At 46.6% G+C, this 24,154-nt stretch overlaps 1 protein-coding gene across 1 annotated transcript in view; it reads right to left on the bottom strand.

Annotated features, from left to right (window-relative positions):
• The window catches only part of COL5A2 (collagen type V alpha 2 chain), a 384,888-nt gene that overhangs the window by 196,958 nt on the left and 163,776 nt on the right, over positions 1-24,154 (bottom strand). The gene's annotated exons all lie outside the window — the stretch shown is intronic.

Genomic DNA, 24,154 nt, shown 5'->3' with positions numbered 1-24,154 from the left:
GTTGGGGGAGGCTGGGAGGGTGTAGGCTGATGCTGGGGGAGGCTGGGAGGAGAGAGGCTGATGCTGGGGGAGGCTGATGCTCGGGGTAGCTGGGATGAGAGAGGCTGATGCTGGGGGAGGCTGATGCTGGGGGAGGCTGGAAGGAGAGAGGCTGATGCTGGGGGAGGCTGATGCTGGGGGAGGCTGGGAGGAGAGAGGCTGATGCTGGGGGAGGCTGATGCTGGGGGTGGCTGGGATGAGAGAGGCTGATGCTGGGGGAGGCTGATGCTGGGGGAGGCTGGAAGGAGAGAGGCTGATGCTGGGGGAGGCTGGGAGAGGGAGGCTGATGCTGGGGGAGGCTGGGAGGAGAGAGGCTGATGCTGGGGGAGGCTGATGCTGGGGGAGGCTGGAAGGAGAGAGGCTGATGCTGGGGGAGGCTGATGCTGGGGGAGGCTGGGAGGAGAGAGACTGATGCTGGAGGAGGCTGGGAGGAGAGAGGCTGATGCTGGGGGAGGTTGGGAGGAGAGAGGCTGATGCTGGGGGAGGCTGGGAGGCGGAGGCTGATGCTGGGAGGCGGAGGCTGATGCTGGGGGAGGCTGATGCTGGGGGAGGCTGGAAGGAGAGAGGCTGATGCTGGGGGAAGCTGGGAGGGGGAGGCTGATGCTGGGGGAGGCTGGGAGGAGAGAGGCTGATCCTGGGGAAGGCTGGGAGGAGGGAGGCTGGGAGGAGAGAGGCTGATGCTGGGGGAGGCTGATGCTGGGGGAGGCTGGAAGGAGAGAGGCTGATGCTGGGGGAGGCTGATGCTGGGGGAGGCTGATGCTGGGGTTGGCTGGAAGGAGAGAGGCTGATGCTGGGGGAGGCTGGAAGGAGAGAGGCTGATGCTGGGGGAGGCTGATGCTGAGGGAGGCTGGGAGGTGGAGGCTGATGCTGGGGAAGGCTGGGAAGAGGGAGGCTATGAGGAGAAAGGCTGATCCTGGAGAAGGCTGGGAGGAGGGAGGCTGGGAGGAGAGAGGCTGATGCTGGGGGAGGCTGGAAGGAGAGAGGCTGATGCTGGGGGAGGCTGATGCTGGGGGAGGCTGGGAGGGGGAGGCTGGGAGGAGAAAGGCTGATGCTGGGGGAGGCTGAGAGGAGGGAGGCTGGGAAGGGGGAGGCTGAGAGAAGAGAGGCTGATGCTGGGGGAGGCTGAGGCTGGGAGGAGAGAGGCTGATGCTGGGGACAGAGAGGCTGATGCTGGGAGGAGAGAGGCTGATGCTGGGAGGAGAGAGGCTGATGCTGGGAGGAGAGAGGCTGATGCTGGGGGCAGAGAGGCTGATGCTGGTGCAGCATGGGGGATGGAGCACGATGGGGAGTGCGCAGCATGGGGGATGGAGCACGTTTGGGAGTGCGCAGCATGGCGGATGGAGCACGTTTGGGACTGCGCAGCATTGGGGATGGACCACGTTTGGGAGTGCGCAGCATGGCGGATGGAGCATGTTTGGGAGTGCGCAGCATGGCGGATGGAGCACGTTTGAGAGTGCGCAGCATGGTGGATGGAGCACGTTTGGGAGTGCGCAGCATGGCGGATGGACCACGTTTGGGAGTGCGCAGCATGGCGGATGGAGCACGTTTGGGAGTGCGCAGCATGGCGGATGGAGCACGATGGGGGGTGCGCAGCATGGGGGATGGAGCACGATGGGAGGTGCACACCTCCCCCCAACACACACACACAACACACCACACACACACTGGGAACCACAAACATCGCCCTACACAGACACCCACACACACAGACAACGCTGCACACACACAACACCCAACACACAAACACCGCGGCATACATAAATATACGCACATACCACGCAACACACACACATTGCACAAAACATACCTCCCCCCAAAACACATCACACCCACACAAACCACGCAACACACACACACACAATGCTACAGACACACAGCGCTCCACAAACAATGCAACACACGCAACACACATACAACACCGCTCTCACCCCCCGCCACACCCAGACAACACCCAGAACATGTACAGCGCCCTACACAAACACTTCGTAACTACACTCAACAACATCTATATATATATATATATATATATATATATATATAACAAAAATCATACATTAACTACACAATACGTAAATTCTAGAATACCCGATGCGTAGAATCGGGCCACCTTCTAGTGTATATATATATATATATATATTATTTTTTTTATTTTCCCTCATTTCTTTATTGTAGTTTTATAGGAACAAAAGAATCTAACTTTATCATTCACCTACATAAAAGGTACCGTATATATCTATCTCTATGTCACTGAATAGTTTACTTCTGGTTTCTCTGCCTGCAATACAGGAAAAGATTAGTAAATCCTCCTGGAGCTCTCACCACAGGCAGTGGCTCAATGAGAGCTGCTGCTTAGGCGGGCTTTGCACGCTGCAACATCAGTAACAATGTGTTACCGATGCTGCAGCGATAGTCCCGCCCCCGTCACACGTGCAATATCTAGTGAAAGCTGCCGTAGCGATTATTATCGCTACGGCAGTTTCACACGCACATACCTGCCGTGCGACGTCCCTCTGGCCGGCGACCCGCCTCCTTCCTAAGGGGGCGGGTCGTGCGGCGTCACAGGACGTCACACGGCAGGCGGCCAATTGAAGTGGAGGGGCGGAGATGAGCAGGATGTAAACATCCCGCCCACCTCCGTCCTTCTCATTGCAGCCGGCGGCAGGTAAGGTGAAGTTCCTCGCTCCTGCGGCTTCACACACAGCGATGTGTGCTGCCGCAGGAGCGAGGAACAACATTGCACCTGTCGCTGCACCGGCATTATGGAAATGTCGGAGGCTGCAGCGATGATACGATAACGACGCTTTTGCGCTTGTTCATCGTATCAAAAAGGATTTACACGTTGCGATATCGACTGCGACGCCGGATGTGCGTCACTTTCGATTTTACCCCATCGACATGTCACGTGCAAAGCTGCCCTTACTGCCAAAGAGCTCACAAGACCATGAGATCAAGTCCCACTTGGGAAACCAGAGCATATGAGAATTTAGTTTACGTAAGAATGGAAGTATAAAAAATTGTTTAAAAGAACTGAAGTCCTCAGTCGTTGATACCTTTTAATGACTAACTGAAAAGATGGTAATAATAGCAAGCTTTCGAGACTACTCAAGTCTCTTCATCAGGCATGGTAAAAGGTACCATGCCTGAGGAAGAGACCTGAGTAGTCTCGAAAGCTTGCTATTATTACCATCTTTTCAGTTAGCCATTAAAAGGTATCAACCACTGAGGACTTCAGTTCTTTTAAACAGTTTTTTATCTCTACTGGCTAACACGGTACAAAGATATATTTTACTTGTATCAGAATGGAAGTATGACACTCCCAGAGTTACAACTGGTGGCTGAATAGGGTCCAACTCCATAATAATTAAGTCAAAGAATGCGGCACTCAAATTTATTAAATGAAACAAAAAGATCCACTTAACAAGTTGAACTATGCATATTGTACAAAATAAAATGTTACGTTTCGCTCTCACTAACCTCTTTCACAAATAGTCAGTAGTGCCCATGGTGGATTACGAATCAGACTGTGAGAGGTGCACGATTGGGGATCGCTGTAGCGAAGATGGGTATATGGAGATGCCTGGGTATTGTGACTGATCGCTGGGGATTGTGGCATATCAATTGATAAGTTAATTTATTCACTGCACTGAGAGGAGGAGCCAATCAAAGAGCTGTGAACAGCAGGAGAGACTCCTCAAATTGGAACAGTCCCGCTGAATCCAGGTTGGTTGAGGGGTATGCCCATGCCCACCCTAGCTAGCCCAGTCTCTCTGCAGTAAACGTCTAGGTCCAGCACACATGCAACCTCTGTCCCATTCTTGTCTTGTGCTGCTTCAGGGTCCCCACAAACCTACTTCTATACCTCCTTTTCTGAGCTTGCCTGTCAGTGGTTGCTCTGTCCAGAACTTTCAGAATACTCAGAACTGCCTGCTGTATCCAGAACCAAACTGCCACAATACTAGTCTCTTGCTGCCTAGAACGTCTTACTTCTCACATACATGTTCTGTAGACTAGTTTATGCAAATTGCCTCTTCAGAGAATAAGAGGAGCTAAACTCGTACTCCATCTATTAGAAGTAGCAATCTTGAAAGTCAACATCGACCTTTTATCAAGGCTTGCTATACGACTTGAGATAAAAGCCAAAACAGAATCTCAATTGCAAACAAGTGTTTTGGAGTGTTGCTCTCATCAATGCATAGCATGAACTCTGATTTGGCTGTGAGGGTGGATAAGGTCTTTTACTAGGGTTAAGGGGTGAGGTCTCTCCTTATGGAGAGTGACGTGCCTTACATGTCAGTGTAAGGAGACTTATAAGGAATGCAATGCTCCTCTGTGAATTAAATAATAAATATCTATAGTATTGTTTGCAATTGTGACAGTACCTGCTACTGAATGGGATGTGGATCTGCTCCTCAATGCTCCCACTCCCTTCTGGGTCATTGTGTAACAGATCAGGGTTTATGGCCTGCTCATAGCTTCTAGTAACAGCCAGCCCCTTGATAACATCTCCTTCCATGCAGTCTGACATTAGAGGTGTGATCAGTCCTTGGCTAACTACAGTCAGTCTATTAGTGCTGTTTCTGCTATTTCCTTCCCTTCTCCACTTGGTATCCATATCTTTTAATTCTCTTCTCTATTAGGCTGGAATCACACTTGCGAGTGTAAAATCGGACCGAGTCTCATGCTGGAAAGTAGCATGAGCTCTGTCCGAGTGTTGATCCGTGAACAATGCAACTGCAATGCGATTATGTGATTTTTCTCATGATTGTAGTCCGTGTGCAATCCATGTGTGATCCGTATGTGATCCGTTTTTATTCTCAGCAGCTATGTCATCTGCCATTCAGCTTTGCTACATGACTGCTGACAGCAGACACAGACAGAGCCGTGCCATCAGAATGAAGTCGGATGAACTTCACCCGACTTCATGTTCATCCTGCGGCTCTGTCTGTGTGTCATGACCTGATTTTCGGTCACCGGTGAAGGTCTCACCGGTGACCGCAAATCCCCTGAGTGACTTAACTGATCTGTGCTATCAGAGGTGCCGTCACTGAGATTACCCGTGGCCACAGCAGAAGTCCTCCCGCTAAGACCTGTGGCCGCGGGTAACCTGAGTGACGTCATGGCTGATAGCGCGACTCACTTCAGTCGCTGCGGGGAGCTCACAGAGAGCGGTCGTGGTCTTTGACCGCTCTCTGTTAGCTTCTGATGTAGCAGAGCTGAAAGCGTCGTGGGACTTCTGTTGATTACGTCGGACCTGGAGGGGTATTTGGGGGTTTAATAAAGTGGGGAAAGAGGGTGTTTTTTTTGTCATTTATTTCAAATAAATGTTTTTTTGGTGTATGTCTTTATTTTCTTTATCTTACAGGCTAATCATGGAAGGTATCTCAGGGAGACGCCTGCCATGATTAACCTAGGACTTAGTGGCAGCTATGGGCTGCTGCCATTAACTCCTTATTACCTCGTTTGCCACCGCACCAGGGCAAATCGTGATGACTGTCGCATCTAATGGATGCGGCAATTCCGGGTGGCTGCTGGCTGATATTGTTTGGGTGGGGGGCTCCCCATAACGTGGGGCTCCCCATCCTGACAATACCAGCCTCCTGCCGTATGGCTTTACCCTGGCTGGTATGAAAATTGTGGGGAACCGCACGCCGTTTTTCTTTAATTATTTATTTAATTTACTGCACAATATAGGCCCGCCCACCAGCAGCTGTGATTGGTTGCAGTGAGACAGCTGTCACTCAATGTGGGGACGTGTCTGACTGCAACCAATCATAGGCACCAGTGGGCGGGGAGAGCAGTGAATACTAGATAGAATAATGAGTGTCCGGCTTTTTCAAAAGAGGAAAAGCCGCCAGAGCTTTGTGACAGCTGTGAAATGCCGCGCTGGTGATCGGGGATCAGTGAGTATGTGAGAGGGGGGAAGAGGGATAGACCGACAGAGAGAGAGACCGACAGACAGAGAGAGAGAGACAGACTGACAGAGATTGAGATTGACCGACATCGACAGACCTCACTCATTTCCAGTGTTTTCTGCAACATGCGATAAATAGGGAGAAAAAACTCCACAGCACCATACAGGATAAAGGGTGGGTCCAGGTTCTGCTGGATCCCCACACCAAGCACGAACTCAATCTTCTGTGCTGCTGGAAAAAACGGACATGGAAGCAGACCCATAAGTTATAATGGGTATGTGTGGTATCCGCGAAAACAACGGATATCACACACACTGGAGACATGGACATGTCAAGGGGCCTTTGAAAGTTTTGCCATAATCATTGTACATTAAAATAGAAAAATGTAAACGGAGTTGTCATCCACAAAACCCGGTTTTTATTCTGCATGAGGAGAATGATAGTGAATTTGCAGTCACTTTTTCTTCTATAGGGTAAGCCTGGCTGACCCTATAGCTTTGCAATAGAGCTGTGACCATGCTGTATGGAGCCTCACATATAAATGTGGAGGTTCACTTTAATTTCCTAAGACTGAACATTTGCCAGGCGTGGGTCCTTGCTGTGGAAGTCATTTATATGTCATAGGAACATTCAGCTTATAGGAACATCTGGCCCCCAGAGTAAACATTCGCAATAAAGCCTAACCAAGCTCTTGTGAGAAACCATATTTCACAGCTGAAACCTCTAGTTGGAATGCATTCCTTTAACCCCCTCTCGCCCACCCCCTTACACTTCCTTTATAGCATGACATATTACTTTAGATTTTCTCAAGCTTTTTTCTCCTGGTGTCTGGAATATGAATTTATGGTCAGTCACAATACCATTAAATTCTCTCATATGATACAAATGAAAGCTTAGGGCGTGTAAGGCTGAATGAATTGTGAAAACTGTACAGGATTCATCTAGTGTTTTGTCTTCTGGTTGAATGAGTATCCACACTGTACCTTGGTAAGCTCAGGAAAGATCAGAGGGGTTATCAGTGAAAATATTAACAACTAGTTGTAGTACCCGGGCGTTGCTCGGGATAGTAACTGTCTCTCTCCCAGTTTCTGTCTGTGTGTCACTATCTGTCTGTCTCTTTCCTTGTCTGTCTGTGTCTCTGTCTCTGTCTGTCTGTTTCTATCTCTCTGTCTGTCTTTGTATCAGTCTGTCTCTATCTCTTGCCCTGTCTCTCTCTTGCCCCGTCTGGCTCTTGCCCAGTCTGGCTCTTGCCCCGTCTGGCTCTTGCCCCGTCTGGCTCTTGCCCCGTCTGGCTCTTGCCCCGTCTGGCTGGCTCTTTTCAGGTCTGTCTCTTTCCTCATCTGTCTCTTTACAAGTCTGTCTTTGTCTGTCACTCTGTCTCTTTCCCCATCTGTCTCTTTCCAGGTCTGTCTCTTTCCTCGTCTGTCTCTTTCCAGGTCTGTCTCTTTCCAGGTCTGAGTCTTTCCCTGTCGGTCTCTTTCCCCGTCTGCCTCTTTCCTCATCTGTCTCTTTCCTCGTCTGTCTCTTTCCCAGTCTGTCTCTTTCCAGGTCTGTCTCTTTCCAGGTCTGTCTCTTTTCCTGTCTGCCTGTCTCTGTCTGTCTCTTTCTTTGTCTGTCTCTATCTGTTTGTTTCTTTTTCCATCTGTCTCTTTCCAGGTCTGTCTCTTTCTCAGGTCTGTCTCTTGCCCACTCTGTCTCTTGCTCCACCTGTCTCTTTTCAGGTCTGTCTCTTTCCCCCTCTGTCTCTTTCCAGGTCTGTCTCTTTCCAGGTCTTTCTCTTTCCCCGTCTGTCTCTTTCCCCGTCTGTCTCTTTCCTCATTTGTCTCTTTCCTCTTCTGTCTCTTTCCCCGTCTGTCTCTTTCCAAGTCTGTCTCTTTTCCTGTCTGCCTGTCTCTGTCTGTCTCTTTCTTTGTCTGTCTCTATCTTTGTTTCTTTCTCCATCTGTCTCTTTCCAGGTCTGTCTCTTTCTCAGGTCTGTCTCTTTTCCCATCTGTCTCCCTGTCTCTTTCCCTGTCTGTCTTTGTCAATGTCTTTGTCTGTGTCTTTTCCTGTCTCTTTCTGTCTCTTTAATTGTCTGTCTCTATCAAGATCTGTCTCTTTCCCCATCTATATTTGTCTATCTCTCTGGCTGTCTCCTCTTTCCCTGCCTGCCTGTCTCTGTCCCTGTCTACCTGTCTGTCTCTTTCCCCGTCTGTCTTTGTCTGTCTCTTTCCCTGTCTGTCTCTTTACAGGTCTCTTTCCCCATCTGTCTCTTTCCCCGTCTGTCTCTTTCCCCGTCTGTCTCTTTCCCCGTCTGTCTCTTTCCCCGTCTGTCTCTTTCCCCGTCTGTCTCTTTCCCCGTCTGTCTCTTTCCCCGTCTGTCTATTTCCCCGTCTGTCTATTTCCAGGTCTGTCTATTTCCAGGTCTGTCTCTTTGTCTGCCTGTCTCTGTCTGTCTCTTTCTTTGTCTGACTCTGTCTCTCTGTTTCTTTCTCCATCTCTCTCTTTCCAGGTCTGTCTCTTTCCTAGGTCTGTCTCTTTCCCTGTCTATCTCTTCGTCTCTTTTCCTGTCTCTTTCCCTGTCTGTCTTGGTCCATCTCTTTGTGTCTTTTCCTATCTGTCTCTTTCCCTGTCTGCCTGTCTCTGTCTGTCTCTTTCCTTGTCTGTCTCTATTTCTCTGTCTCTTTCGCCGTCTGTCTCTATCAAGGTCTATCTCTTTCCCCATCTATATTTGTCTATCTCTCTGGTTGTCTCCTTTTTTCCTGTCTGCCTGTCTCTGTGCCTGTCTGTGTCTCTTTCCCTATGTGTCTCTTTCCAGGTCTGTCTCTTTCCAGGTCTGTCTCTTTCCCCGTCTGTCTCTGTCTGTCTCTTTCCCTGTCTGTCTCTTTCACCATCTGTCTGTCTCTTTCACTGTCTGTCTCTTTCACCATTTGTCTTTGTCTGTCTCTTTCCCTGTCTGTCTCTCTCTCTGCCTCTTTCTGTCTCTCTCTATCCGTCTCCCCACCGATATCATATTACCTCACACTTAAGCTTCTTATACTAACAATGTATTTTGTTCCTATAGCAACTAATCACAGCTGCTATTAATAACCTGTAGTTCCAGGCTCCATTTACTTTAATGGAGGCATGTTTTTGGGAGAGTAACTGTAAAGGGCAGGGTTACATTTTCCTGTCAAAACATAGTCTACGAAGTTCCCTGAGTCAGATGAGGCGTCTGTGCAAAATTTCGTGATTGTAAATGCGAAGGTGCGGATTTTTTTAGCGGACACACACACACATACATACATACATACATACATACATAGATACATACACACATACATACACTGAGCTTTATATATTAGACTAGCTGTACTACCCGGCTTCGCCCGGGTTAATAACTGCTGTTAACAAAATAGAATGTATTAACAAAAATGTATTGTGCACACAAAAAACTCAAAACAAAATGGATAGAAATAGTTTTTGCCTTTTAACAATTACAAGCTAATAGAAGCATCTCACAACATATATTTCAACACCACAGATATTCCACACAGATTTAATTAAATTGGCCAAGTAATGTGCTCCGTCTGTCTCTTTCCAGGTCTGTCTCTTTCCAGGTCTGTCTCTTTCCCCGTCTGTCTCTTTCCCCGTCTGTCTCTTTCCCCGTCTGTCTCTTTCCAGGTCTGCCTCTTTCCAGGTCTGCCTCTTTCCAGGTCTGTCTCTTTCCAGGTCTGTCTCTTTCCCAGTCTGTCTCTTTCCCAGTCTGTCTCTTTCCCCATCTGCCTGTCTCTGCCTGTCTCTTTCTTTGTATGTCTCTATCTCTGTTTCTTTCCCCATCTGTCTCTTTCCAGGTCTGTCTCTGTCCAGGTCTGTCTCTTTCCCCGTCTGTCTTCCTGTCTCTTTGTCTGTGTTTTTTCCTGTCTGTCTCTTTCCCTGTCTGCCTGTCTTTGTCTGTCTCTTTCCTTGTCTGTCTCTATTTCTCTGTCTCTTTCCCCGTCTGTCTATATCAAGGTCTGTGTCTTTCCCCATCTATCTTTGTCTGTCTCTCTGGCTGTCTCCTCCTTCCCTGTCTGCCTGTCTCTGTCCCTGTCTGCATGTCTGTCTCTCTCTTTCCAGGTCTGTCTCTTTCCAGGTCTGTTTCTTTCCAGGTCTGTTTCTGTCTGTCTCTTTCCCTGTCTGTCTCTATCTTGCTGTCTCTTTCCCTTTCTGTCTATCTGTCTCTCTCTGTCTCTCTCTATCAGTCTCCCCACCGACATCTTATTACCTCACATATAAGCTTCTTATCCTATGAATGTCTTTTGTTCCTATAGCAACCAATCACAGCTCCTACTAATAACCTGTAGTTCCAGGCTCCATTTACTTAATGGAAGCATGATTTTTGGAGAGTAACTGTAAAGTGTGGGGTTAAATTTTCCTGTCAAAATTTAGTCTACGACGTTCCCTGGGTCACATGAGGTGTCTGTGCAAAATTTCGGGATTGTAAATGCGACGGTGTGGATACACTTTTCGTTTCACTTTTTCCCCACTATGTAGATAGGGGCAAAATTGATTGCTAAATTGGAACGCTCGGGGTTAAAATTTCGCCTCACAACATAGCCTATGATGCTCTTGGGGTCCAGACGTGTGAGTGTGCAAAAGTTTGTGATTGTAAATGCGACAGTGCGAATACACTTTTCGTTTCACTTTTTCCCCATAATGTAGATAGGGGCAAAATTGATTGGTAAATTGGAATGCGCGGGGTTAAAATTTGCCTCACAACATAGCCTATGACGCTCTCGGGGTCCAGACGTGTTAGTGTGCAAAAGTTTGTGGCTGTAGCTGCGACGGTGCAGATGCCAATCCCGGACAAACATACATACACACATACATACATACATACACACATTCAGCTTTATATATTAGACTAGCTGTAGTACCCAGGCGTTGCCCGGGATTGTAACTGTCTCTCTCCCAGTCTCTATATGTGTGTTGCTGTCTGTCTGTCTCTCTGTCTGTCTCTTTCCTTGTCTGTCTGTGTGTATGTCTCTGTCTGTTTCTATCTCTCTGTCTCCATCTCTGTGTCTGTCTCTTTGCCCCGTCTGTCTCTTTCCAGGGCTGTATCTTTGGCCGTCGGTCTCTTTGCCCATCTGTCTCTTTCTAGGTCTGTTTCTTTCTAGGTCTGTCTCTTTGCCCATCTGTCTCTGTGCCCGTCTGTCACTTTGCCCGTCTTTCTCTTTCCAGGGCTGTCTCTTTGCCCGTCTGTCTCTTTGCTCGGCTGTCTCTTTGCCCGGCTGTCTCTTTCCAGGGCTGTCTCTTTTCCCGGCTGTCTCTTTCTGTCTCTATCTCTGTCTCTTTCACCATCTGTCTCTATCTTTTTCTGTCTCTCTCTCACACATGCTTTTAATACTAACAGTTTATTTTGTTCCTATAGCAACCACTGACAATTGCTATTAATAGCTATAGCTCCCACCTCCATTCACTTTAATGGCGGCAGGAGTTTTGGCGAGTAATTGTAAAGCGCGGAGTTAAATTTTGCCGCCCAAACATAGTCTATGACGTTCCCTGGGTCACATGGAGTGTCTGTGCAAAATTTTGTGAATGTAAATGCAACGGTGCGGATTCCTTTAGCGGACATACACACACACACACACACACAAACACAAACACACATACACACATACACTCAGCTTTATATATTAGATTTCCACATAATTAACAGGGAGGACCCATCAGCAAACTAAAGTTATGGCTACCTCCATACTACTGATATCTTGGTTAAGGTTGAAGATTGGGATTTCATTCAGTTAAAGCCCTGAAACTTTATCACACAAGAGATTTTGATGAATCGCCCATAAAATAATAGAATAATACACTCTTCCTCACTTATTTAAAGGTTGCTGCCAAAAAAATCACCATAACCCCTATTTATAGAATAGGTGATAACTTGCTAACCTCTGGGACCCTGAGAATGGGGCTTTGTAATTTCAACCTGAATGGAATGGAGTGCATGCTCGACCTCTGCTCCCATTATTGTCTATGGGACTAAAAAGTACATCGCTTGCCTATTTCCAACAGTCTTGTAGACAATGAATGAACTGGCTAGATACAGCATCCACACCTCCATTCCTTCAGGTTGGGACTGAAGAGCCCCAATCTTGGGAATGCTGTAGGTCCCATTGCTCAGGCAACCAGCGATAAGCAAGTTATCCCCTGACAGCTGGATAACTTGATTTTTTTGGGAATAAATCTTAAAGTATAATATTAAGAAAAAAAGAACAAATGTCATTTTATAATAAACTCTCTTATGCCTAAGAGTTTAATTATTGTTATAGAATAAAGAATAATAAGAAACTACAGTATTATGAAGTCTGCATGCTATCCACCTTGTGTCCACTAGGTGGTAGCATTATGCTTTTAGCTTAATTGTACTATTCTTTTTCCATAATGCAATTTTTGGTGGCTAACACCCAGTCTGCTTTGTATTACTCATGTATTTTGACTTCATTCCAAGACACTGACATAAAAACTAGGTTTCACAGTAGAATTTTCCTCCACATGTGACCAATCAATGTTCTAGAAGGGAGTAGAAGATTCAGAATTGCTGACCCTGTAACTTGAATTTGTTAACCATTACGTCTAATGTCTCCAAATATTTTGTAACATTTTTATATTTATTTTTATAAATATTTTTTGGCGTTATATACCTGTTCGTGTGCTCAAATTTAACTCTTTCCATAGAGTCCGACTCCGACACATTACTACACAATGTCATGCACCTCCAAGCGTTTCATTACAAATGTTGCTGTTGATGGAACTAGAGTGACATTTCTGGCATATGAAGCGTCACCACTGTACATAAATTTGATGGGCATATATAGCTACACATTACCCTGTCCCAGCTCCTCCCCAGTTCTGCCCATTTTAGGCTACATGCGCACGCTGCTTCTTTTTCGTGTTCACAAACTGCAGCCAAAACTGCAGCCAAAACTTCAGCCAAAACTGCACCTTGTCAGAGAGAGCCTGGAAATGTCACAAAAAATGTAGGTGCTTTTTTGGTGCATTTTTGCTGCTTTTTTGGTGCGTTTTTGGCTGCAGTTTTGTCAACAATTGTTTCATGTATTTTTCAGTTTAAACAAGCCCATAAAGCTTGTTGAATTGAAAAAAAAAAAATTAGAAACAAATAAATAATTAAAAAAAACTGGCGTGCGGTCCCCCCCAATTTTAATGCCAGCCAGATAAAGCCATACGGCTGAAGGCTGGTATTCTCAGGATGGGGAGCTCCACGTTATGGGGAGCCCCCCAGCCTAACAATATCAGTCAGCAGCCGCCCAGAATTGCTGCATACATTATATGCGACAGTTCTGGGACTGTACCCGGCTCTTCCCGATTTACCCTGGTGCGTTGGCAAACGGGGTAATAAGGAGTTATTGGCAGCCCATAGCTGCCAATAAGTCCTAGATTAATCATGTCAGGCGTCTATGAGACACCCTCCATGATTAATCTGTAAATTACAGTAAATAAACACACACCCCCGAAAAATCCTTTATTAGAAATAAAAAACACAAACACATTCCCTCATTACCAATTTATTAACCCTGACAAAGCCCTCCATGTCCGGCGTAATCCAGCATGCTCCAGCGTCGCATCCAGCGCTGCTGCATGGAGGTGACCGGAGCTGCAGCAGACACCGCCGCTCCGGTCACCTCCATGCAGCTAATGAAGACAGCCGCGCGATCAGCTGAGCTGTCACCGAGGTTACCCGCGGCCACCGCTGAATCCAGCGGTGGCCGCAAGTAACCTCAGTGACAGCTCAGCTGATCGCGCCACTGCGTGGAGCCGGCAGGAGCGTGGAGTCGGCAGGAGCGTGGAGCCGGCAGGAGCGTGGAGCCGGCAGGAGCGTGGCGGATGGGACTTTCAGCGGCGGCGGCGGTGGCAGTGAGAGGGGTCCATCATCTCCCCTGTGCGTGCACGCTGGGGACAGTGGTACTTCGGGGAACACGTGGAGGACGGGACTATCAGCGGCAGCGGCGGCAGCGAGAGGGAAAAATCAATGTTTTCAGCTGCCAATGTCCATCCCCCTCTCGCTGCCGCTGCTGATAGTCCCGTCCTCCACATCATCTCCCCTGGGGACAGCGGTACTTCGGGGAACACATGGAGGACGGGACGGGACCACTTGCCTGACCTCACTTCCTGACAAATCACCTGCGTTTTTGCTAGCAAAAACGCAGGTAAAAGGCAGGTAAAATGCACCACTTGTGATTAGCATGCATTTTTCCTGCGTTTTTGATGCCCTCATTGATTTCAATGGGTGACAAATGTTGACAAAAACGCAGGAAGAATGAACATGCTGCATTTTTTTTGTCACAAACTTTTGACAAAAAAAACGCTGACAAATAAACTGCAGTGTGCGGATGACAAATCTGACTTCTCATAGACTTTGCTGGGAAGTCAAATGTCAGAAAGTTCAGCTGACAAAACTGCAGCCAAAAAAGCAGCAAAAAAGCAGGAAAAAAAGCAGCGTGCGCATCTAGCCTTAGTGGAACTGCTTGAAACTAACAAAAACGTAAAAGGTGGCAAACATTTGGTAATTATCCAACATGTTTTTTGCTAGTTTTCTGGTCACTGACAACACTTTAATGTAGCACTCCCAGTATCTCTGTGCAGTTTCTGGTTCATTTTTTGCCAAAGCAGAAGTGTATCAGAACAAAAGAGCAGAGTATTTAACATTTTTTAGAGCAGGTCTTTAGGTTGCTCTGCATTACTGCCTTGTTAGACACTCCCCCTTGGTAAAGAAGAGAAAGAGTAGCACTAAATATAAAGGACCATATCTCTGGAACTGTAAGATAGATTTAGAAAAAAACAAAAGCGGTATACTCGGGTATCAGCAGGAACTAAATAAGAACAGGTGACTTTTGACCCAGAGACTGGTCCTCTTCAAGGTTCCAACAGACTCTGGAACATTGTACAGAAAGTAATAATTCACATAACTTCTTGTACACAATGGGGTTCACAGTGCTAAAGTCTTTACAAAAAATTACATAATAAGTCAAGTAACAAAGGAAACCTATGCGCAAACCACTTAGGCCACGTGCACACATTGACTGTTTGGTGAAATTTTTCCTCAGTATTTGTAGCCAAAAGAAAGAGTGGAACAATCATAGGAAAAGTGTAATAGAAAACAAGTGCACTATTTCTACATTTCTTACCCACTTTTAGTTTGTCTTCCAAATAGTGAGGTAAAAAAAAACCCTCACCAAATACTGACCATGCGCACGTGGCCTTACACATATTGTCTTTGGTGGGATGTGAAGTCACATGCTGCCCATACTGTGGTCTTTATACAGTGTAGTGCTCCACCACTGGCTGATTTACTTGTTTTGATATTTGTCATTGATTTTCATGTGATCATCATCAATACAGTTCACAGGACTGTGTGATTACTTGGACCACTCACGTTCACAAATTGTGGATGACAATGGGCTCGCTTGCAGTTCTGTTCTCATTGCCAAATCTGTTATTAGAAATAGTAATAGTAAATTGACTTAATGGTCAGCGTGCCGTCCTTGTGGTGTCGTCTGGTTGACTGATAATAAAAATGTGAATGAGTCCCAAGGAAGGTTATTTATTTGAAATGCAATAAAAAAACAGCATTTCTGTATTCACAAATTACAATTTCATCACAAATTTACAAAAATAATGTTACAATTGCGGTAAAGGTGCGCTTACATGAGCGTGACTTGGAAGAGTGCAATGCAAGAAAATCTTGCATTGCACTTGGACCAATGTTAGTCAATGAGGGAAAACAGATGGTCAGCTTTTTTCTCATCCAGATTCTGGATAAGCAAAGAGTCGTACCATGCTGCGATTGCCAGTGAGAAACGTGTCACTCGCACCCATGCAAGTCTATGGGTGTGAGTGAAACATCAGACTGCACTCGGATGATATCAGAGTGCAGTGCAATAATAGCGTCAGCTGACAATGGAGGAGATGGGGAGATTAATCCCTCCCTTCCTCCGCAGCTCTCGCCCCCTCCTAAGAAGCTGTGATCCAATCGCATGATCGGATCACAGTATAATGACACTCGACTCACTCTGGCAGCAGAGTGGGAGGTGAGGGTCATTAGCATAATGCATCCGATGCTCTCGCATCAGATGCCATACTATCCTGTGACTCCAGCCTAAACCTGATATGCTTAAGATATGGAAAAGAAAAGAAATGTAGTACATGAAAAGCAACTGAGCTTCTCACATTAACTGTGAAAAGGGAAATAAGCTTTAATCAATTCTTAGTAAATCATTTCATTGCCCTTAAAAGGGTTTTCCCAAGAACAAAGTTCATTTTAATTAATAGATCTTAGAATAATAATATTTTCACAATTGGATATGTTATATAAAATGCTCCTGTACTGCGATAATCTTCTGTATGTGCCCCTGCTATGTACTGTGTAATGGCTGTGTCTTAAGACATGGTCTGATCATACCACATCTCCTGGGCAGGGGAGGAAGCAAAACAGTATACAAACATTACACCACGGGATCGCAAATTACTTTTTCTTTGAGTTAATTTTTTTTTTAAAAACAAGCAGGGAAATATTTTACCTCACAAAAAGAATCAGCTATGATCCCATGCTGTGCTATCTGTACACTCTTTTGTGTCCTCCCTTGCTCAGGAGATGTGGTATGATCAGACCATGTCCCTGTATGGTCAGACACAGCCATTACACAGTACATAGCAGGAACACATTTATAAGATTATCTCAGCACAGGAGCATTTTATAGAACACATCCAATTGTGTAAATTATTCTTATTCCATGATCTATTGATTAAAACGAACATTAAAATTAACTTTGTTCATGGGAAAACCTCTTTAAATCAATGGTTTTGAAGAATGAGATAAGATTTGATTGCTTTAAGGAGAGTAAATAAATTGTCAATAAGGACTATCTGGACAGCTACATTCATTCATGTCTGAAGGTACCGTCACAGTAAGCAACATCGCTAGCAACATCGCTGCTGAGGCACAACTTGCTAGCGATGTTGCTTAGTGTGACATCCAGCAACAACCTGGCCCCTGCTGTGAGGTCGTTGGTTGTTGCTGAATGTCCTGGGCCATTTTTTAGTTGTTGCTCTCCCGCCGTGAAGCACACATTGCTGTGTGTGACAGCGACAGAGCAACAACTAAATGTGCAGGCAGCAGGAGCCGGCTTCTGCGGACGCTGGTAACCACGGTAAACAGCGGGTAACCAAGAAGCCCTTACCTTGGTTACCCGATATTTACCTCCGGCTCCTGCTCTCTGCACACGTAGCTGGAGTAGACATCAGGTAATTAACCCGATGTGTACTGTGGCTATGTGTGCAGAGAACAGGGAGCCAGTACTGGCAGTGTGAGAGCGGCACATATGGTTACCCGATGTTTACCTTAGTTACCAGCGCACACCGCTTCGCTTAGCGTGTGCAGGGAGCAGGAGCCGGCACTAGCAGCGCGAGAGCTGCGGAGGCTGGTAACGAAGGTAAATATCGGGTAACCACCTTGGTTACCCGATGTTTACCTTGGTTACAGCTTACTGCAGGCTGTCAGACGCCGGCTCCTGCTCCCTGCACATTCAGGATTGTTGCTCTCTCGCTGTCACACACAGCGATGTGTGCTTATCAGCGGGAGAACAACAATAAAAAAAACGAACCAGGGCTGTGTGTAACGAGCAGCGATCTCACAGCAGGGGCCAGATCGCTGCTCAGTGTCACACACAGCGAGATCGCTAATGAGGTCACTGCTGCGTCACAAAAAAAAAAATATCTATCCTGAGGCCATAATGGGATCATCCAGAAGCCACTATCTCAGAACAAGCGTTTCCAGCACTGAGACGTCAGCTGTGTTTCTTTGTAAGCGGGGTGTACTTAGATCACGTAGGTTAGACACTGATGCCATCTGTGTGCTGTCCTTAAATTTTTTTTTTTTCCTTTTATAAATGTAACTTGTGTCCTTGATTTTCTTTAAGGCTGGAAACACATCTATGCGAGTAAAATCGGTCCGAGTTGGCTGAAAAAAACTCGGCTGATTTAAGTTCACGTTAGGTCAGAGTGCAATGCAATTGCACTGCGATCCTGAGATTTTTTTCATGATTGCAGTGCGTGTGCAATGCGTGTGTGATCCGTGTGTGATCCTTTTTTTTCTCAGCAGCTGTCATCTGCCATTCAGCTCTGCTACATGGCCGCTGACAGCAGCCACAGACAGCCATGTAGCAGAGCTGAATGTCAGATGACAGCAGACACAGACAGAGCCGCACGATCAGAATGAACTTGGGTGAACTTCACCCGACTTCATTGTCATGCCGTGGCTCTGTCTGTGTTGCGTCCTGTTTAGCGGTCACCCGTGAATGACTCACCAGTGACCGCTAATCCCCTGAGTGACTGAATTGAACAGCGCGATTAGCGCTGCTGTCATTCAGGTTACCCGCGGCCAGCTGGATCCTCCCCCCGTGACCACAACTCACCTGTGACTTCATTGCTGTCACTGGGGCGACTTGCTGTCACTGTTGGAGGATCCAGCGGTGGCCACGAGTTACCTGACTGACATCAGCTGATCGCGCTTCTCACCTCAGTTGCTGCGTGGAGGTGACAGGAGCGGTGGTGTCTTCTGCAGCTCCTGTCACCTTCATGTAGCGAAGCTGGAAGCGACATGGGACCTCCGTGGATTACGTTGGACAAGGATGGGTTTTTTGCGTACTTAATAAAAAGGTGAAGGGGGTCTTTGTTATTGTTTATTATTTCAAATAAAGGATTTTTTCACTGTGTGTGTTTATTAACTTTAATTTACAGGTTAATCATTGGGGGTGTCTCATAGACGCCTGCAATGATTAATCTAGAATTTACTGGCAGCTATGGGCTGCCATTAACTCCTTATTACCCCGATTGCCAACGCACCAGGAAAATCGGGAAGAGCCGGGTACAGTTCCAGAACAGTCGCATCTAATAGAAGCGGCCATTCTGGGCAGCTGCTGGCAGATATTGTTAGGCTGGGGGGCTCCCCATAACGTGGAGCTCCCCATCCTGAGAATACCAGCCTTCAGCCGTATGGCTTTATCTGGCTGGTATTAAAATTGGGGGGGACCGCACGCCGTTTTTTAATTATTTATTTATTTATTTTACTGCACAGCATAGACACGCCCACCGGCTGCTGTGATTGGTTGCAGTGAGACAGCTGTCACTAAGGGGGGGCGTGTCTCACTGCAACCAATCATAGGTGCCGGTGGAGAAAGAGGAGAAGCCGCTGGAGCAGTGTAAACGCCGTGCAGCGCCGCGCTGGTGATCGTGGATCGGTGAGTATGAGAGAGGGGGGGAGAGGGATAGACCGACATGGACAGAGAGTGAGGGACAGAGATAGTGACCGACCAACAGAGAGAGAATAGAGACCGAGAGGGAGAGACCGACTGACAGAGAATAGTGATTGACAGACATTGTGAGACATCACTCGTTTCCAGTGTTTTAGGAAACATGCGAGAAATGTATTTAGAAAATCGGATGTCACTAGGATGGTGTGAGTGCCGCCCCCGTGACATCCGATTTTTTACATGCTCCCATTGACTTGCATTGGAGAGACTCGCAGTTGAAACTCGCAAAAAAGCAGCATGCTGCGATTTTTTTCTCAGTCCGATTTGGACTGAGAAAAAAATCGCAAATGTGAGCTGAATCATTCACTAACATGTGTCCGATTCCAATGCGAGATTTTCTCGCATTGCTCTACTGCAAGAAACTCGCAAGTGAGAAGCCGCCCTAATAGAATTGCACGGATGATTTTTATCTACGATGCAGAAAAAGAACAGACATATCTCTGCACGGTTTACAAAAAATACATGGATATGTGAACAGCCCCATGGACTACAAAGTCTACGTTTACACATATATGTGAAAAACAAAGGTCTGATTGAGGCTTTATTCAGAATGATGAGCATTTAAAGGGGTAATCCCATCTCCAAGATCCTATTACAATATGTAGTAGGTGTAATAATAATAATATTAGCACCTCCAATTAGAAATATAGAGATAATCCCGGCACACTATTACTCCCAAATAAGAAAAATCATGCAACTGTTCATATGCAAATTTCTTTTTATTGATCAAATTGTGTTGAAATTCATGGAATATGGTTCGTCCAAACAAGTCGACGTTTCGGCTGTAGGCCTTCGTCAGACTGGACTTTATTTTATCACTGAGAGTATGATAGAATGCAATCACGCCGTAGCGTGAGCCAAGAGGCAGCGGAAGACAATGCGTCAACTATGATATGCGCTGTTAAGTGTGAACTTGTAGCTCAAGGATTATTAAGTAGATATATGAAATGCATGCGTCACGTGCTACGTCAGTAAAAAGTGTCTCCCCAGGGATTAGTGGTAGGTTCCTGGATCTAATGTTGAGGGTAAGAAATGAAAGAATCACCATCACTTGACCTGCTTATATTAGTCGGATTATTGTGGAATCCATATTCTGCATGTCAGTGGGAGGAGGTGTAGCTGGAGACTGCTCTGATGCAGACCAATATACGGTGGGTAATATAGATGTTTCCTAAGTTCTGGTCAATTACATGTATTATTGCCGGTGGGACCGGAAACATCAGAGAACGTCACCTGTAATATATTTGGCAGCAGAGATAGTGTTGCTGACTAGTGAGGAATATCTGGCCGTTCTAGTGCAATATCACCGGTAGGACCGGAATCAAAGGTGGCCGTTTTCACACTGGTGCTGGACGTGCGGTCTGCAAGTGGAGGCTCCTGCACTGTGCAGGAGCCTCCACTTGCAGCCCGCACGTCCAGCACCAGTGTGAAAACGGCCACCTTTGATTCGTGCAGGAGCCTCCACTTGCAGCCCGCACGTCCAGCACCAGTGTGAAAACGGCCACCTTTGATTCCGGTCCTACCGGTGATATTGCACTAGAACGGCCAGATATTCCTCACTAGTCAGCAACACTATCTCTGCCGCCAAATATATTACAGGTGACGTTCTCTGATGTTTCCGGTCCCACCGGCAATAATACATGTAATTGACCAGAACTTAGGAAACATCTATATTACCCACCGTATATTGGTCTGCATCAGAGCAGTCTCCAGCTACACCTCCTCCCACTGACATGCAGAATATGGATTCCACAATAATCCGACTAATATAAGCGGGTCAAGTGATGGTGATTCTTTCATTTCTTACCCTCAACATTAGATCCAGGAACCTACCACTAATCCCTGGGGAGACACTTTTTACTGACGTAGCACGTGACGCATGCATTTCATATATCTACTTAATAATCCTTGAGCTACAAGTTCACACTTAACAGCGCATATCATAATTGACGCATTGTCTTCCGCTGCCTCTTGGCTCACGCTACGGCGTGATTGCATTCTATCATACTCTCAGTGATAAAATAAAGTCCAGTCTGACGAAGGCCTACAGCCGAAACGTCGACTTGTTTGGACGAACCATATTCCATGAATTTCAACACAATTTGATCAATAAAAAGAAATTTGCATATGAACAGTTGCATGATTTTTCTTATTTGGGAGTAATAGTGTGCCGGGATTATCTCTATTTTTGTCCGTTTTTTTTCCCTGAGCACCTATAATTCAGTGACGCAGAGCTTCCCTCCTTATTGCTCCAATTATAAATATAGTATAGGTCTCTTCTGAATGACTGTCACTTACCTCATGAGCAGGGCATTGCAAGACCGTAGGTATTCATGCTTACGACCACGAGAGACTAACTAACTGTGACTATATGCATAGTCATAACCATGGATCCCTAAGGTCTTGCAATGCCTTGACCATGAGGTAAGTAACATAATGAATTAGAAGAATGTGACGCCCTGGCGCCGCCAGGTGGTCACAGAGAAACAGTACACCTCACACAACACCATCCCACATCAGGTACTATCAGCCACAAAACCCTAGCCACCCCCCTCAGGGTAGGAAGGACACACCAGTGGGTGGGACCAGGCAGATTGGGAGCGCCCACCTAGGGGTCTTGAGGATCTGGGGGAGGGAACCAGTCAGTTTGGAAGTGAGTTCAGTTTAAGTTGGAGTTTTGGAAGAGAGAGTCAGAGTTGAAGTCCAGTCTAAACCTAGTGAAGGGTAGCCAGGGTAGTGGCCATGGTCTACTGGCTAGGTGGCAAGCGGTGGACCATGTCCATAGGCGAAGGGAGTCCGGTCGCGGGAAATCCAAAGTGCACCGGGGCAGGGTTGGAGCCCGCCGGTACCGACAGCGGAGATCCGTTCCGGAAACCGGGCACAGACGGGGTACCTGGACCCTAGTTAGAAGACGGTTGCAAGCCCCTTCTCTAATTAACCTGGCTGGGGACAAGGTTCCAGACATTGTTCCAGTGTGTTAGAGCGAAACGGCAGCTCACCGCGGGTTATAGGGTATCCGCAACAACCCATTGAGATCCCACGGGTCAGTTTTTGCGGGCATATCACCCAACCAAAACAGAACCAGGAGAGGACTTCCCCGTTCCACACGAGGTTGTCCACAGGAGAAGAAAAGTACATAGTGCCGGAGGAAGGGACATTGGTACACCAGCCGGGTGTGGGAACCATATACACCCGGAGGCGGCAGCCGACCACTGACACCATGGTTTACCAGCGGACTTGTGTGCAATCATTTAATCGTGAGTACACCAACACCCTCCGCTCCGGCCCGTTGCACCACCACCGGCAGCCATCACCTCCTGTGTTCTGGACATTGAGCCCTGGGGAATCCACCCCTACCCACGAAGGGGTTAAACACCTAGCTGCCACGCCATCTCCCCCGGGTGCTCCCCAACAGCAGTGGTGGTACTTCATCTTACCACACACCATGGGTGGCGTCACGAAGTATCTACAACAATCCCCTGTACATATTACGCCCCCCTTTTTATTTGAGTGTCCACACGACCCCCGGGTCCGGAGACCCCTTGAGCCACTGCAGATCTGGATCCGAGCAGCCCGGCTGCTGACATGGGGGCGGCACAACAACTATACTACATTTCTAATTGGAGGTATTTACTATTATTATTATTACCCCTACTAATATTGAGATAGGATCTTGGTGATGGGAATACCCCTTTAAGTGCACCAACAGATAAAAGTACCAGATCTAAACTAAAATATATCTTTGTACCGTGTTAGCCAGTAGAGATGCAAGTAAAATATATCTTTGTACCGTGTTAGCCAGTAGAGATGCAAGTAAAATATATCTTTGTACCGTGTTAGCCAGTAGAGATGCAAGTAAAATATATCTTTGTACCGTGTTAGCCAGTAGATCTAAACTATAGATTTTCAAAATATATGGACGTTTTGACCATTCACCAAAATTAATTACTGAATGGCCAACATTATTTTTCTACAGAAACTTTTTGACAAAAGCTTTTAACAAATAATTATATAAACATTATCAAAAGCAATGTAATTTATGCAGTGATACAAGGTACGTGTAAGCAGCATATGAACCTATCTGAGACACTTCGTTTCTGAAGGGATAATGAAAGCAGCTCACTATTATGGCTCCAGGCGTGCAGGAGCAGCATATTGCTGTGCAGATGTTCAGTGTTTCATTACTACTTTCACCCCCTTCAGGGTTTGGAAAGCATGAATCAGTTAGAAGAAGTGACATGCTCATTCTTTGGGTGACTTCCATTATTCGGCACCTCAGTAGTCTTAGTTTCAATTGTAGAAAACACCCTAAGGGCTCATGTGCACATCGCGTAATACCATGCATTTACACTGCGTATAGAACTGCAGCGTAAATGCATGCGTCCTGCATCCCCTGCACAATCTATGAAGATTGTGCCTGACACGTGCGCACAATGCTTTTATGAACGCAGCGATTTGGGTGCTAAACTTTTGACCTAAATGCATGCGTTCCTAAAAGCAACATGTCAATTATAATTATTTGTGCGTTCTGGATGCAGCTCCCACTCTGTCTATGGTTGGGGCTGCAGCCAGAGTGCATGAAATCGGCTTTTTTTTAACAAAAAAACTGCATTCATCATGCAGTCTTTCTGCAGCGATTTGACGCACACATGTGCTGTCAAATCGCTGCAGAAGATTCTGCAGTTACGTGCGCATGAGCCCTTAGGCTATGTGCGCACTGGAAAATGGAATTTTCTCAAGAAAATTCCGCAGGCATTGAAAGATTACTGCACCCGCGGTAAAAAAACGCGGAAAACCGCATGCGGTTTGCCGTGGTTTGCTGCGGTTTTACCGTGGTATTGTTCGCGGTATTGCCGCGGTTTTGCCGCGTGCGGT

This window comes from Anomaloglossus baeobatrachus, chromosome 7 (assembly GCF_048569485.1).
Source record: "Anomaloglossus baeobatrachus isolate aAnoBae1 chromosome 7, aAnoBae1.hap1, whole genome shotgun sequence".
Lineage (NCBI taxonomy): Eukaryota > Metazoa > Chordata > Amphibia > Anura > Aromobatidae > Anomaloglossus > Anomaloglossus baeobatrachus.
The sequence above is the reverse complement of the archived record's forward strand: the minus strand, read 5'-3'. Positions and strand labels throughout refer to the sequence as shown.